General features: G+C 44.6%; 1 protein-coding gene and 1 long non-coding RNA gene across 7 annotated transcripts in view; one reads left to right on the forward strand and one right to left on the reverse strand.

The window, feature by feature from the left end:
* PCSK5 (proprotein convertase subtilisin/kexin type 5) overlaps positions 1-16,407 on the forward strand; it is a 413,936-nt gene that overhangs the window by 305,178 nt on the left and 92,351 nt on the right. The window lies entirely within an intron of this gene.
* The window catches only part of LOC123616252 (uncharacterized), a 50,590-nt gene that overhangs the window by 23,504 nt on the left and 10,679 nt on the right, over positions 1-16,407 (reverse strand). For both annotated transcript variants that reach the window (XR_006724171.2, XR_012506400.1), the window contains exon 3: positions 14,594-14,675. This is a non-coding gene — a long non-coding RNA (uncharacterized LOC123616252). The remainder of the gene's footprint in view (positions 1-14,593; positions 14,676-16,407) is intronic.

Consider the following 16,407-nt stretch of genomic DNA (forward strand, 5'->3'; position numbering starts at 1 on the left):
CCCTCCCCTCCTACTTCCTGCCCAGTGGACAGACACCCCAACCTGTTAGATCCCAGGAGAGCATTTGTAGAGCAATTCCTCCCTGGTTTCTTTTCATAGCACATGTTGACATGCCTCTTTTCAAAGCACATGCCTTCTCTTAGAAGGTGCCCTGGTATGTCAACATGTGCTATGAAAGTGCCAAGAGTTTCTCCTGCTTGGAGCCTTGGGTTCGAGGAGCTGGGGTGTAGTGTGAGAGAGACAAGCTAACAGGCAGACCAGGGTCCAGCTGGGAACGGCCCCATGTGCCATGTAAAGGATCTGGATTGTATCATGTGCTCCAGAGAGCCACTGAAAAGTTGAAGCAGCCCTTCCTCAATATCCCACCCTCCACAGTGATGGGGAGCTCCAAGCAGGAAATCCTGAAGGCTCTTGTCTCCTTAACCATATTTAAATATCAAACTTGGAAGAATTCTCTGGGACGTGACACTGGTTTCTTTAAGTGCCTCCTGCCTTTTCTTCCTCATTGAGACCCTCTGTGATTTTTACGCTCAGAATTTTATTTTTAGAGCCTCTCGTTATAGTGAGCCGTCATCTCCCTTAGAATCTCTGTCAATCTCATTTTTAAAGCACTTGCTCCTAAAAATATTTTTATAGCCCCTGGATCCCATTTAACCCCCTGCTCTTTGTGGTTCTTTTTATGAGAATGTTCAAAAGGTAGATTTGCTATATTACTGTTCTATATATAATATAAATGTTCGTTTATTAGGTAGAGCACAGTAATTCTGATTGCTTACACAATTTTCTTCCCTCAACCTAGGTGCTTTTTCTGAAAAGTGGGTTGAGGGAAACTGTGGTGTGAATTTCATTGAGAATGCCTGCTTTCCTGGATGCCTAGTCCCCAGTTCGCTTCCTCCCTCTACTTTACCTTCTGAAACGCAGCACCCCTCTCTAAAATGCTTTTGTCAACCGATATCATTCTCTCCGTGAACTTCAATGAGTTGGCAGTTTATTTCTGTGCTGGAAAGACATTTTGCATTAAAAATTGGACTCACAGCAAGCAATCTGCCTGGGGACCACATGTCGAGGAAAGCAGTCATTTTTAACTAAAGAGATTACAAGCCTAGATAGACTAGGGCTGGTGTACTCCGAAGCACAAACATCTAGGCTACTAGAGGCAAAACTGCCATCCTGCATGTCGGTAATTAACCTTGTCAACCAGCTTTCAGAACAACTCCAGCCCAGTGCACACACTCAAGTTCTACAAGTTCTACAGCCGCTGTTTCTGGATCTCATTATATTCGATTTGCAGACTGCATTCCTACCACTGCCCCTCGCCAGCACTCCCTGATTTGCTTGCCTTGCTTTCCCCACAGCACTGATTAGCTTCTAGCTGTAAGAAATTGATGAGTTTATTGCATTTATGGTTTACTCTCTATCTCCTGTGCTTCACCAGGGAAGAGACTTGTGTTTTGCCCACCACTGTATCCCAAATGCCTGGAATAGTGCCTAGCACACAGTAGATGCTCAATAATTAGGTTGAATGAAGGAAGGAATGCATTTCCATGGAACTGTCAGCTCCCAGGTGACCCTTTTTTGCATTCCTAACTCCAAACACGTCAATGTATTTATGTACCAAAATGTGTTGACCACTTTGCAAGCAGTGGTCCAGGAGGGTGGCTGAAGCTCAGGCCTGTGGGGAAACTCCGGAAAACAGTACAGACCGCAGGTCTCAGAGTTACTGGACCGGAAGGCAGGGGGGCCATGGTCCTTACACGCCGAATCCCTGGCCCTGAAGGGGAACCCCTGGGTCAGGCCCGGCTTCTTCTGGTCTGCCACATGCACCGGCAGAGCAGCCTCTGAGGCACTGGGCAAAGTCTCACAGGACAAGCAGATACTCCCCTGGAAGCGGGTTTCTGCACTGATGTAGCCACAGGATGTGTGCAGGGCACCAAGAAAACCTCCGTACCTAAGGACAGCAGCGGGATATGAGGCCAGGGCCAAAGTCTGAAGGCTCGTGTATATTATTCTGTGGAGCTTTATTCTGTATTGAAGGAGTAGCATTGGAAGATTTTAGGTTGGACGGTAGTATAAAATTTAAATTGGAGAAAGACCGTTCTGGTTAGAGTGGACAGAAAAGGAGTGAGGTGGGTAGGGCAGACAGTGAGTCTAAGAGACCCCTCAGGATGTTAAATCTACTTGCATGATAGGAAAGATTGGGCTGGAAGTCACCTGGTGGTACTGGAGATGGAACTGAGGGATGTTCCCGAGGCGGGACTGACAGAAATTGTGAGGAATCCAAGGTGGGGAGGGATGGGGCTGAGCCTAAGTTCCCCGTGCAGGCTCTCCTTATCGGATGGTGGTAGCACTCCCCGACACAGGTACAGGAAGGATACAGGTCCTGGGGTAGTAGGATGATAAGACTTGTTGAACATGTTGAGTTGGAGATAACCGGTAAAGTGTCCAGGTGTCAAGTCTGGATAGGATTACTGAACTCAGGAGACAGATCTGGACTGGGAAGAGCTATTTAGGAATCTCCTCTTTATAAAAAGATATTTGAAGTCAAGGAAGCAGAAGAAATTCCAGGATAAATCACTAGACGTTCACTATGTGAGATGAGTTAGTTGAACATTCCTCTCAGCAACCTCCTGGTATCAAGCCCTTTGCCAACCTAGAGACCTCATGGTTTCTGTCATCTCTGGGTACTGCTTTGCCTTTGTTTCTCTGTTTTCCCGAAATGATTATTTTTCCCCCTCAGCAGAGTTGAATATGGAGAAGGAACCAGACAAATTGTGCAATTTGGGGCAAACTGTGTAAACTTATATTGTCAGTGTTTTCATCTGTAAAAAGGAGATCTCCAAGGTGCAAACCAGCTTATGTGACAGTCAGCCGAAGACACTTTGAGAGATACAGAGTTCCAAAGTGCTCTCTCTCCTGAACACAAATAATATCAAAATCATGCTCTTGCCTTACCAGTCACTTAGTCTGGGTGACACTCCTCACTGCCAAGTTCACAAGCATTGCCTTGGCTAGCATGTGCCTTTAATGTGCTAGTGTTAGTTCATTTACCTAAGACTTCTTACTGACTGAAAGGTATCTTTTTGGATGGGCACAAAATCCAAGTAACCAGCTGAAAATACTGTGATAGCAGCCCTTTGTAACAACTTACCTTCCTTGGCACAGGTTTTACATCTGACTGTCTACAGATGTTTGACTTTTCTGCCAAACAGCCATCCCATCCCGGCCAAGAACAGGACGGCCCCTTCCCCAGGAATGAGTAGGTGATGACATTTCTTTCACCATCTTGGCATCTAAACATGACGCTCTATCTGGTAACAATGCCTTGAGCTCCTGATTGTCTGTGGCATGGCTCTCGGCAGAATGGGCTGCAAACGCCTGCACCATATTTTACTCCATCAACTCTTGTTACGTGTGTCAGAGAGAACACAGCCACTCGACGTGGAGAGAACTCAAAAAACAGCCACTGTCAAAATCCTGCCTGGGGCATCGGCAGAAACACACAGAACTACACCACGAGTTGTACATTTTCCAAACCTCTCCCAGATCATCCAGACCAACTGGCTTCCCCCACATTCTCAGGCCCTGGCAGTGCTACCATCATGTCTTTAATCACTCAAGTTCAAGGCCATGGATTTGACTCCCTGTTCTAGACTCATCTCCTGTATGTAGGAGGCATCATTACCAATAATAACAGTAAGAGTATCTATTCATTGCTTATTATATGTCAAGCAGAATCTGTGCTAAGTGCTTATAAGGATTTTACCAAATTTCACTGTTACAACAACTTCCTAGAGTAGGACAATTTTTATTCCATTTTGCGGCTATGGAAATAAGGGTCAGAGAAGTAGCCCCAAGTCACACAGCTAGAGTGGCAGAACTGAGATTTGGACCCAACTTTCTCTGTCACTAAACTCTACTATATTCCCCATTAATAATCTTATCTTCCACTCCTTTATGATATATCTTGAAGTTCCCCAGACATTGTCACAAGGCATATCAGTGGATCCCCCAGATGGACTAGAGATCCAGGCAGGACGTGTTTTATCCCCATGATCACAGAAGTAATCAAGGCTCACAGCGCTTACCTGACCTGCTCAAAGCCACACGTGCCCGAGCCTTGACTCAGGTCTTCTGGCTCTTTTCACTATCATCATCAATATCGTGCTTTTTTTTCCCCCAGAGCAGCTAGTCCTTCTTTTGAAATGACCCATGTCTGAAATTTACTCGGAGCCATTTTGGCCAACTAACTGCAAAGGCATTTCTAACAGTTTTCCAGAAACAGAGAAGGCAGTAGCGAGACCATCCCTTTTACTTTTCCTTCAAACTCTGGGCAGCCGCTGGGCTAGAAACCACTGAGACAATCAAATCTGATCCCTAGGGGAGAGGAAGTAGCAAAAGGAGAAGAGCTCTAAGACCCATCTCTCCCTGAGATCTCACGACTCAGTTTCCAGGGAACCACAGTGTCATCATGATTCGGGTTGCAACAGCTCCACTCCCTCACTCCTGGCTTTCTGAAGCCATACCCCAGCCAACTTCTTGAACTTTCCCCCCAATTCACCCAGCCTCCCTTGACCAGGTCTTTCACCAAAGGTGTTCTCATCAGTGACATTCTTCCTAAACCTTCCATGGCTCCCTTTGGCTCCACTCCCGTGTGATACACTTCTGTCTGATGTACCATGGTCTGCCTCCTCGATCCAAACTGTTTCTGCCTCAGTCAATCCAAACATATGCCTGAGTCCTAGAGACATCATGCCCAGTCCAGCCTCCAATCCTTGGTTTTCTTTGTTCCCCTCTTTCTGAAATATGCTCCACTTTTCCCCTTGTCTGCCTAGCCACATCCATTTTTTTAAGGACCAAATCAATCTTATTTCAATACAACAAACAAAAAAATTTAATGAATTTATCCTCCCAAACCCAAAACAACTCTAGGAACAATCGTCCACTCATGCACGAAGCTATGGGGACCCATCCAAAAATGAAATAGCCCTGTCCTCAGGGAGGGGTACAATCAGAAACAGCTGCCCCGGGCAACCATTAGATTTTGAACACTTGATTCTACATTAGCTGATGTCCTTGATATTTTAGGTGAGCTGATTCTCTGTCCTTGAAGAGTAGGCATTAAGCCTTCTTCGCAAACAGCCCCCAGAAGATGTTAGGCAAGCAACAGTACAGACTGCATGATTAAGGTGTCTAGGAATGCGTATTTTAAACTTAACCCCATATACACTCACCCACACACATACGTGGACCACCAATTATTTGAATTTCCAGTGTAGTGGAAGGGGCCCGTGACATTTGAAGTCAACTGGGCCAGGGATAAATTCCATCTCCACTATCTTCTGGGAAAAGCAGCCCTCAAAACCAGGGTTAAGGAGCAGAGTTTGGAATCTGACCTCCTGGGTTTAAGTCCCAGCTCTGCTACCAGCTGGGTGCCTTTAATAGGTTACTTAATATCTCACTGCCTCAACTTTCTCAACAGAAAAATGAGGATGATAAAAAACAGCTGTCCACAGAGCCCTCCTTCCCCCACGAGGTTATTACGGTAAGGATCGAGTTAACACATGTAAAGTGCTCGAGACAATTTCTAGAGCGCAGTCATCAGTGAGTAAGTGTCAGCTATTCAGACCATCAGTAATTCAGTGATCTGGGACAGACTGCCTAAATTTCCTGAACCTCAGTTTTCTCATCTTTAAAATGAGAGTAGTGCTTATCTTCACAAGCTGGCTCTGAGAAGTACATGTGTAAACGCAGAAAGCACCCAGCTATCCCAGAAAAGCCCCCTTAGCTCCAGGCCAAGGCCCGGACTTTAACCTCCAATTACACACAACCTCTTTCTCCTGCCTCTGTTCCTTTCAGCAGTTTCACGTGCCCATTATTCGTGCTACTGTAGTAAGCACGTGTTTCAGTCCCATAGAAAACGCTGGCCTCTTACAAATTCATCTTTAGGAAATTACAACCTACGTTACACAAGACGATTGCGTAAGCAGAGGACCACTCAAGTTCCCCAAGCCCACAGGCGGCTTTTCCACAGCCCATCCCTGACCAGCTTGGCAAACCGTGAAGAGCTGAGCGCAGAGTCAGCCTTCCCCCTCCCCGGGAGGGCTTGGGGCCCCAGGCACATCACATCGTGTAAAATCTAGTTAAGATGAGTATCGAGAGCAGTCTTGAAAGCAAAAAGGAGTCAAAGCAGGTCAGAGAGCTGCCAGAGGGAGTCTGGGAAGAGGAGAGCCTGACTCACCACCTCTGCCTGTGGGGATCACAGAGTGAGTTTGCAGGGAGCACCAGGCTTCCAGAGTCCTGGATGCACCCAGCCCCACCTTGCTGCCTGGTGGCTGCAGGCGTGAGCCGTGGGCTAGTCTCTAAAGGTCCAGGACCCCCTAAAATGGGGCCTGTTCCCTAGAAATGATACTTAAGAACCCCTCCCCTCCCCCAGGACAGCGATGTTACTAGTGCCTCAGGCCACGGTGGCCCCCGGGGAGATACTGAGGGTCTGCAAGGGGTGGGCTGAGCTCTGAAGAGTGGACAGAAGTCAGGCCCAAGGGAAGAGACTTCAAACTCACATCAAATACTGACTTGCCTATGTTTCAGCCAAGTGGGCTGTTCTCCCAGAGGAATCGAATCGCTCCCGCGGCTCCTTGTAGACTTTCGAGAGCTGTTTGTTTCTGGGGAACGCAGAGGGGATTGGCAAGGGCCTCCTCTGTTCTCTGCATGACTTCTCCATACGACTGGCTGGGAAGGCAAGTTCTCAGGTCTACGTGGTGGAGGGGTGCAGAACCTGCAAGTTCACTGGCTGAACCGGGCTCTCTGGAGCACAGTGCGGGTGGAGGGATGCCATAGAGAGGAAACGCTGCAGTTCATCCTGAGACCAGCCAAGGAAGGAAGCTAAGTTCATCCCAGACCACTCAGCTGAAGGAGCAGCAGGTGGTCCAAGCACAGTGCCATTTCCGAAGTGGGGCCCAAAATACCACGTTCTGAACCTGACCCGGTGGAACTCTGCTTGGAAGGAGACTTGTACGCCTTCCTCAGCTTCTACCTGGGCAGCCTGAGACGGACACAGCCACGGCTCTGGAAGCTTCCACAGCTAAGCACAAGAAGAGCTGCCTCTGCGCTGGCAGAGGGAGGCTGGCTCCCAGGGTCTGCTAATTCCGTACGAAGATCGCCGTGCGTGCCTGGGTGGGTCACTTCTTGCAGCTGAATCGCTTTAAGAGATCATTGTTCTCCATCTATAGGGTCATTAATTTCAGTTGCTTCATTGCCACGGACATCTGCAGCCAATACATTCTTCACATCCCCTCAGGGGTGGTAGCAAAGGCCCAATTTGGGATCCAGTCAGACCAGGTTTGAGTGATGGTCAGAGAGGTACCATTTTGATGCTGAAATTCCTTATTTGGGCAAATGAAGCTGATAGCCCCCACCCTCCCTTATTAATCTGCGGTTTAATGACATAACATATTCAAAGCGCCTGAACTACTACCTTTCTGTCACCCACTATGCCAGATGCTTTTCAGTCTGTTTTGTCATTTGCTCCACACCACGTTCTGTGAGAAAGAAAATATTATCCACAATACACAGAAGAGGACTGTCAGGGAAATATGTGATCTGATTAATGTCAGGCAGCTGGAGAAAGAAGCCAAAATCAAACCCAGGTGGGGAAGATTCCAAAATTCGTGCATTTACCCAAAACAGGGCTTTCTACTATGCTGGCACACCAAAGGCAACACAGCAAACTTTGGTTCCCTGCTTTATTTCCACACTTGAGTTTTTTCGAAAGCAGTTTGGTCACTCGCAGTAAAACAGAGGGCAGCCTGACTCATCAAATGCTACCCCCTCACTATGGGACTGAGGTATTCTGGGCACCATGCTCCATTCAGGCCTTGTCACTAGCAGAACCAAACAATCTCTCAGAAGTCTGCACCCACTGCCCGTGAGTGGGCAGCATTAATGACCACCCAGCAAAAGACTTAATTGTCAATTACCAGCTGAGGTGCAGATGGAGCCCTAGGCCTTGGAATGGAGCTTCTTTTCTCTTTCCAGGAGCTTCTTTCTCTTAATTAGCAATTAGGCTGCAACATTTTAGTACCAGCAGGCAGGGTTTGAGGAAAGACTAGGGGAGGGAGAGGAAAGACAAAGTCAGCACTCTGGGGGTGTTGAAGCAGAGGAAGACAAGAGGGCAATTTAAGGATGTTCCCTCCCATGGGCACTGGAGTGGGGGAAGGGGCCACAGTGGTGCCTTGAAGTGTTTGAGAGGTTTGTTTTTTGTTGTTGCTTCTCCATTTAATTTTTTTTAATTTTTAATTTTACTTTTTTAAAATTTTAATATAATTTTTAAGGTTAATTTTCATTTAGTTACTATAAAATATTGGCTATATTCCCTGAGTTGTACATCCTTGAGCCCATCTTATACCCAATAGTTTGTACCTCCCACTCCCTCACCCCTTTATTGCCCCCGCTACTGGTAACCACTAGTTTGTTCTCTGTATCTGAGTCTGCTTTTTCATTATATTCACTAGTCTGTTGTATTTTTTTAGATTCCACATGTAAGTAATCTCATACAATATTTGTCTTTCTCTGTCTTGACTTATTTTACTAGGATAATGGCCTCCAAGTCCATCCATGTTGCAGCAAATGGCATTATTTCATTCTTTTTTATGACTGAGTAGTATTCCATTGTATATATATACCACATTTTCTTGATCCATTCATCTGTTGATGGACACTAAGTTTGCTTCCATGTCTTGGCTACTGTAAGTAGTGCTGGGATGCATGTATCATTTCAAATTAGTGTTTCTGGTTTTTTCCGATATACACCCAGGAGTGGAATTGCTGGGTCATGTGGTAGTTCTATTTTTCATTTCTTGAGAGAACTCCATACTGTTTTCTGTGGTGGCTGCACCAATTTACATAAAAAAGAACAAGTTTTTAAAAGCAGTTATTTAGGGAGACTCTCTGAGTCCCCACAGCAATGAAAGCAGATGATAACAAGTCTCATGCTTGTGCTTGTGTTAAGGACCTCCGCCATCACAGGACACATTTTGATTGTATTAAGTTCCTTGGGAAGGACTTTGGGTTTTAACCAATTCACGTTCTAGGACCCTTGTTTAGTTGAAAAGTGTCAGGAAAGCTTGGTGGGCCACACACCTGATGGTTTCACTGCCATCTTCATCACCCTCGAAGTGAAAGGAAATGATCGAGCCCTTAAGGCCTGACAGCACCCACGCTCAGTCACAAGGAGCTTTAGCCAACCACCTGTCCTTTCAAGTCTCTCACTTTCTCAGTAAGTGTCTCCCAAGCATAACCTGCCTCAGCTAATCAGCCATGTTTTCCAAAAGGTAAACAAGCTATTCTCTCAAATTACGGTAACTTACTTCCAGCACTGGACTTTAAACCCCACATACCGCCTCCCCATGAACACATTAGATTCTGCATAGTTTCTCCCATGAGTGGTCCCTCTGCAGGCACAAATGGTGCAAACACTGGGGGATTAAAGCCTTACCTTTGAGGAAGAAAGGGATTGAGGGCCCAAGAGAATATGCAGTAAGTCTAGGCTCGCTTACAGGAAGAGCAGACAGCCCATTAATTAGGGAAAATATCAAGACACTTTGCTCACGTCCAGTGGGCAGTAAGTGGATTTCCACCTACTGCACCCTGCTTATGGGAATCTATTTACGATCTCCCTCATTCACAGATTCAACCGGGTTTGCAAATTTGTTTTAATTGTAGCTAACAGTCACACTCACCCCTTTTGTCTTTTCTTGTGTTTGATCTTCGACCCAACTGTCCAGTACCTTTTTAATTTTAGCGTCTTTAAGCTAGGACTTAGAATGACTTTTCACTAACACAGAGACAATAGGACATTCTCTTAATTGAGGAAAAGAGACACAGGAACCAAGCCATCTATACTAGATTTTCATATAAGTTGAGGGGCCAGAGAGAGGGTACTGTAATTCTGGTCATAAGCTATTTCTAAAGGACCAGTTTATTTTAGTTTTGGATAGAGTATTAAAAATCCTTGTGCAGAGCTCCAACCAATTATTTTATTCATTCAAAAAAAAATTGGGGGGGTTTCTCTCAAAAGCTTCTAGCCTAGTAGACAGAATAAGCTGCTTGTAAAATCCCAACTCGATAAACAGAATTGCCTTTTAATAAATGGTGGCCATATTATCAGAGAAAATAAATTTGGAAGGTGTATTCAATCACTGAGTAAATCTGCTTAGTGCAATACTCCTGCTCAAAGTTCATTTGTTTACACAGTGAATGCCTTTCTGATACTCTTACCTCACCCAGTGATTTAGACAAGGCATGTGCTCAGTTCTTTCTTTTTATTAATAGTAAAGCTACTTGAAACTCCAAAAGGGGAAATGAATGGGTACCAGGGAAATATTGCAGAAAAGAGCATGCGCTCACACTCAGACACACCTAGTCACAACCCAACTCTGTCATTTACCTAGCTGAATGAATATATGCACAATTTTTCATCTCTCTGAACCTCAGTTTCTCATCTGTAAAAAGAGGCTTTTGTCTGAAGTAAAAATTACATAGAACAGTGTTCGTAATGTGGCAGATGTCAGTGAATGAGAGCTTGTGTGATTGTTACATTGCCACTCTATTCAAGTGGGTGGGCCAAGATTTCACTTTGGGTACATTTTTTTTTTTTTCGCAGCCTGACTGTGGTCAGGACCCAAGCAGTGGAAACTAAAAGGATCAATTCTTAATTCCTTGCTTTTCGGACAACATAAAGGCTGAGGGAAACTAAACATTCGCCAGTGGGTTGGATCCACATTGTACGATCTATCCTTTCTGCAGGAGTGCCAGCCCATGGGGGTGCCAGTGTCCCATTTCAGACCATCTGCACAAACGAGAGAGATGAACGCTAGCACTTGAGAATGAGAAAGCAATGGGACCAGGAAGGAGAAGTCTGGTCCATCAGAAAGGGAAGAGGGGAAGTCACGGAAAGGACGAGATAGGGAAGCAGTGGCCCCCAGACACCTCCAGTCTGTGGATACAGAACTCTCCTGCTAGCTGCCTGAGGTTCATTCTGCCTTTGCAAATCCTAACGAAAAGGAAAAACACAGCGTTCCATCTGCCAGACCACATCCATGACCACAAGCTTTATTCACTTACTCATTTATCTCCATTATCACAGGAGGTCCTCCAAGCCTCAGTATAACCAGCTGGCTCCCCCAGGTGGTTGGTGCTCTTTGGACCCGTGTGCAATGGCAGATGATCCTGAGTTTTTCCGATTAAAATTAAATATTGCCCCACTAAAGAAGAGACTCATTGTGGAGACTTTTGTATGTATGTGTATGTGTCAAAATGTACATAACATAAAACTTACTGTTTTAACCATTAGTGTACAGTTCTATGGCATTAATTACATGCACACTGTAGTGCAACCATCACCACTATCCATCTGCAGAGCTTTTTCATCTTCCCCAACTGAGACTCTGTACCCATTAAGCAGTAACTCCCCACTTCCCCCTTGCCCTAGATCCTGGCAGCCTCTACTTTACTTTCTGCCCCTCTGAATTTTACTCCTCTAGGTACCTCATATAAATGAAGCCATACAGCATCCTTTCGGTGACTTGTGACTGGTTTATTGAGGACATATTTACCATATGTCCTCAAGGTTCATCCATGTTGTAACATCCACGTCAGAATTTCCTTCCTTTTTAAGGCTGAATAATTGCATCAACTTTTAAGTGAAGATAATTCCAGTATCAGTTGATGGCCTCACATTTTGAGCCTTGCTATAAAACTTCACACTTAACAAGGCCTTAAAAACCGAATTATTTCGTTAGGATAAAACTAGTTGAAAATGTTACTGAGCGTTCATTGTAACGGGTGGCCAGTAACAAATGTATGGATTTCTTTTCATGAAAATTGTCTTCATACGGTGGTATCTTAAGCTGGAAACTAGTTACTGGCGTCCTTGCAAAGAGACAGTATTATTTGATTAGCACTTCCGTGTGTAGAGACATTCAGGAAAGTCACAGTCTATGATTCCTGGCATCTGAGTGATAAGGCACATAAACAGAGGTCCACAGAAAACTCCATACCTCAAGGCTGCTCACTGGAATAACACATCAAAAACCACATGGCTGATTTTTCATCCAATGTCCCTCCTCTCTTCTGTTACTATTCACCCTTGCTAAAAAGGTGTGTCACAGTCACATCATAATCTAGCTACTTATGTGTTTATTAATTTACTTAGTCTACACATTATTTGGCTCTAATCACTAAAGAAACATTACAAGGTACAACAGAAAGCACAGAATTTCTGCCAGAGACATGAAGCTCCTCTGGCTGTGCAAATCTAAAAGATGTTATTATCTGAGTCTCAACCATTTTTAGTAGTTGTGGATGATGTAATCAATGTTTACCTATTCTAGATGATTTCGTTAAAGTTTATTTATAACTTAGACTTGTTGACACAACTCAGCCTGCAATGTCACTGAGAGGTGAAACAAGTAGAGTAAACCATTCACTTGTAAATTTTTAAATTTACAAGTATTAATTTTTAAGCTGTGTCATCAACTGCTGAGACATCTTGAGACCCTCCTTTTCTCAGTGTCCTTTGAACTACTGTAGGATGAGATGAGAAAGAAAGTAAAAGGGGAATGAAAAAGTCTTGATCATGGGAGAAAGATAACATGGACATGATAATAATGGATGAAGACACCAGAAGGAAGAGCTCGGAGGGTGAGGTGGAGAACAAAATATTGACCCCTGAAGTTCGTGCTAAGAGTGATTTTTTCCCTAGGAATTCTGTATATCATGCCTGTCATAAACATTCAGCTTCATTGTGCAATAAAGACAGATGACAAGAATTTGCTGCCCTAACAACCAAAGAAATGCAACTTGACTACATCCTTGGAATCTGCTTTCTTGGTTTCCAATGTGCAGTGGAAAACTTGTGCCTGCAAGGGCTGGGGGCAGTTGTTTGTGTAACTAATTGAACATCTACATAAATATGAAAACCAGGGCAGGTCCTCTGTTCTCATCTGTTCTAAAGCCAGAGCCTGCTCCCAAGTAAAGAGGCGTGCAGACTTGAGGGAGATGCACAGTTTAGCTGTCTTGCACTGACTCTCTTACATAAGCTTCAAGGTTATGAGATTTTCTCCATTTTGTTTCCAAATGACAGGAGAAAAAAAAAATGTGTTTTATGAGTCACTTATCAGGGAAGAAAAATGTTTGGGAAGGTTTTAGGTTGGAGACAACTTTTGCAGATCAGAGGATGGTGGGAGATGTGAAGAAAAGACTGAAGACAGAGAGACTGGGAAAGGAATATCCTGAGGAAAGATTAAGAGCATTGTAGAGTTGACAATGGCTAAGAAAAGAGACTAACTTTCTCAGAGACAGAAGACAAGTGAACAGTCAAGAAGAAGGTATCAAGAAACTTTGACACTGAAATAAAAAGGATGCTGGGGAAACTCAGAATCTTATCAGCAGTTTAGGTAGTGAGGTCACATTCTGAGAAAGAATGACGGAAGGATGGGTGGGACTTGGGTCTTGGAACCGTTGGCCTTGCCCAAATGAGGAAAGCAAGAGAGAAAGCTAGACGAATGAAAGGATGATCAAGCAGCCTAGGGCATCACCTGGGGTGACCTAAACTCATTTTGGGGCATAAGAAGCTTGTGTTTGGAGTGGGCGCTTGAAATCTCAGAGATGGGGCAATTCCCAAGTGACGATTACGTCTAAGGTGGCACTTTGCACCAAGAGAGGCCATTATAGTTGAGCAGATCAAGAAAGTACAAGGCCAAGCTGTCAGTGCCACCTACTGGCTTATGGAAGCCAATAAGGAAGCAAATCAGATGCAGAGGGGAATTTAAAATTTTCATGGTAATATCTGAGTAACCCTTGCTTGACCTAGCCACGCACCATCTGCACTTACAAAGGAGACTCTGGGTGTAGATACAGGATAACTCTAAGTAGCATTCCATTTAGCAGAGCAAGGTGTACTTAGTTGAAAATCCTACCCTAGCACTGACTCTAATACATTGTGGAGATTAAGATGGATGGGTAACAAGAGTTGGGAGAACCAAACCACTGTGTCAGTTCCTTTGGCAGGGATGCCAAGGCAAAGTAATGGCCTTTGCCTCTAGGTCTAGCAGAGTCCAGCATATGCCCTTATTCTTTTGTTTTAGACTTTAACCCAGACTGTCCAAGGATGTCAGACACGTGGCCAGCATTTGGATTACAACTATCTCTTTACATATCATTATACTCAAAAATCTTTTGAGAACCCAAGTATAGAGCCTGTTTTATTTGTATGTCTCTAAATGTCACCTAGAACCTAGCACATGACTGGGACATTATGCTGTACACCAGAAACTGACACACTGTAATTGACTATACTCAATTAAAAAAAAAAATCCATGGAATGAAGGAATGAATGAATGAATGAAACAGCTGTACTCTCTAAGATCCTACATTTCTCTAGAATATACTTTTTTCGATCTTAGGAGCCTCTGTGACCTTTCCCCATTCCTGTTTCACTCAGCACACATCTTTTAAAAGATGCAGAGCTATCATCCAACTCTGTAAACACAAATCATTTTTATCAGCCATGTAAGCAAGATCTACATCTTCCTACCTTGTCCATCCTGGATCCTTTGCTCTTTATCTTGCTCAAGATGCCTGGACTGATAATCCCACTGCTCCACTGGTTGTGTCTCCTGCAACAAAAGTGAAAGAGATATCAGCAAGGGCAACAATTAAGAGGTGGAATAGGGGAGCCTCAATAAATAAAAAGAAAGCTGCAGAAATATGATGCTTGTATTGAGTGAGACAGTCCCATCTTGAAATCGTCACTTCTACTCGACAAAAGTCCCAACTTTTTCTGCCTCAGGACTGCAGATTATCAAGAATGCAACTAGTCCATTCTAACACCTTTGTGTGAATTAGTAAAAGCACCCCCTACAGAGGCAGAGGCTGCCAACACCAGAGTGCCTGGCTTGGTGAGGTGAACATGGGCTGAATTTCCAACTCCACTGGACCATTTGGACAGGCACTTTGTGCAGTGAACCACCTGCACATTTGTATTCTTTGCCCCCTCTGGTTCCTCACCCTTTTGGGCTTAGGACTTCTGGGAGTCCATTCTAAAAGTTGTGTATCAGATTTCTGGCCCACACTACGTTGGCAATAATTAGAAGGCAATGAAGAACAGAGTCCAGGACGTGCAGTGTGTGCCACTGTTAGATGCCTACATTTGCTCTGAGTACATGCTTCTCCCCGTTAGTTAACAAAACTAGCAGACTAACTACATGAAAGGCTGCTTCTGCTGTGTAAGGGCAAGCTCAAGCCGCCTCTTCATTTTCACTTCTGTGGTTCTGTGCTAGCAAGTGGAAGGTCTGTGTATATAAGGTTTACCTTACCCCACTGTGCTCGTTCAGTAAAGCTACAGAAACAGACAGAGAGGTGAACGTCCCTCCCTTCCTCACCAGTCAAGTCCAAGTTCCCAGGGCTTTTTTCAGTAAATCAGGCAGTGAATCTCAGAGTTTCAGTAATCCCACTTGATTAAACCATAGGTAAGTCTTCCTCCCTCACAACTCTGGCCAGATCTCAGGTTGACAATATTCAGACATGCCTACCTGTGAAAGCTGGGGATGAGATGGGGGGCGAGAAAAGGTCATGACTCTACTGAAATCTGAAACTACATTTTCTGGGTGTGATCAGGTTCCAAACCATACAAAGTGGCTCTGTGGGTCAGACTGAAGACACTCTTTGACTTTTTTTTTCTCCAGACAATGGCAGGAAAGGATGTGTTGAGTGACTAGAGAGTTGAAGTCAATGACTAAAGATCCATCACTGGATTATCACTTTCAAAGGGGCTGATCACTCTCCACCATTTCTCAAATGGCTACAAGTTTGTCAGGCTGACCTTGCTTTGTGGAAAGTTCAGGTGGAAAGGCCTCATATGTATCTTTTCCTGAGAAAGATAAACTTTCTAATTAAACAAAGAATTCTCTGGCTCCCTCTTAATTGTTACTCTTTCAGGGTGAGATGGAGCTCACATCTGTCAAATGTCAGCCAAGATTCAATTCCCATTCTGGACTAGTAACCAGACTATCTGACTGGTTAGTCAGACTCTGACTATCCCCCGCAGAGCGGCAGGATGAGATCTGTGTGGGTCCTGCCTATGGCTTGACGTGAACCAAGATTATAACTGGGATCTTGTGTGCCAGGAACCCTCAGCCTCTACCAGGAAAGTCAGTAGGAGCTCTGTAAACGGGTCCTGTGGGAAGGCCCCCTTGGCCTCTCCCTTCTTACAAAATCTGGAACACATGTTGACTAGATCCAAAATTATGTCATTGCCTCATAATTTTTTGAAGTTCCAACTTCCGGGGCCCTTGGGAGAAGAGCAGTTGTTATTATAAGGTCAGGATTTAGGACTGGCTGTGAAAGCCA

Source organism: Camelus bactrianus, chromosome 4, assembly GCF_048773025.1.
Source record: "Camelus bactrianus isolate YW-2024 breed Bactrian camel chromosome 4, ASM4877302v1, whole genome shotgun sequence".
NCBI lineage: Eukaryota > Metazoa > Chordata > Mammalia > Artiodactyla > Camelidae > Camelus > Camelus bactrianus.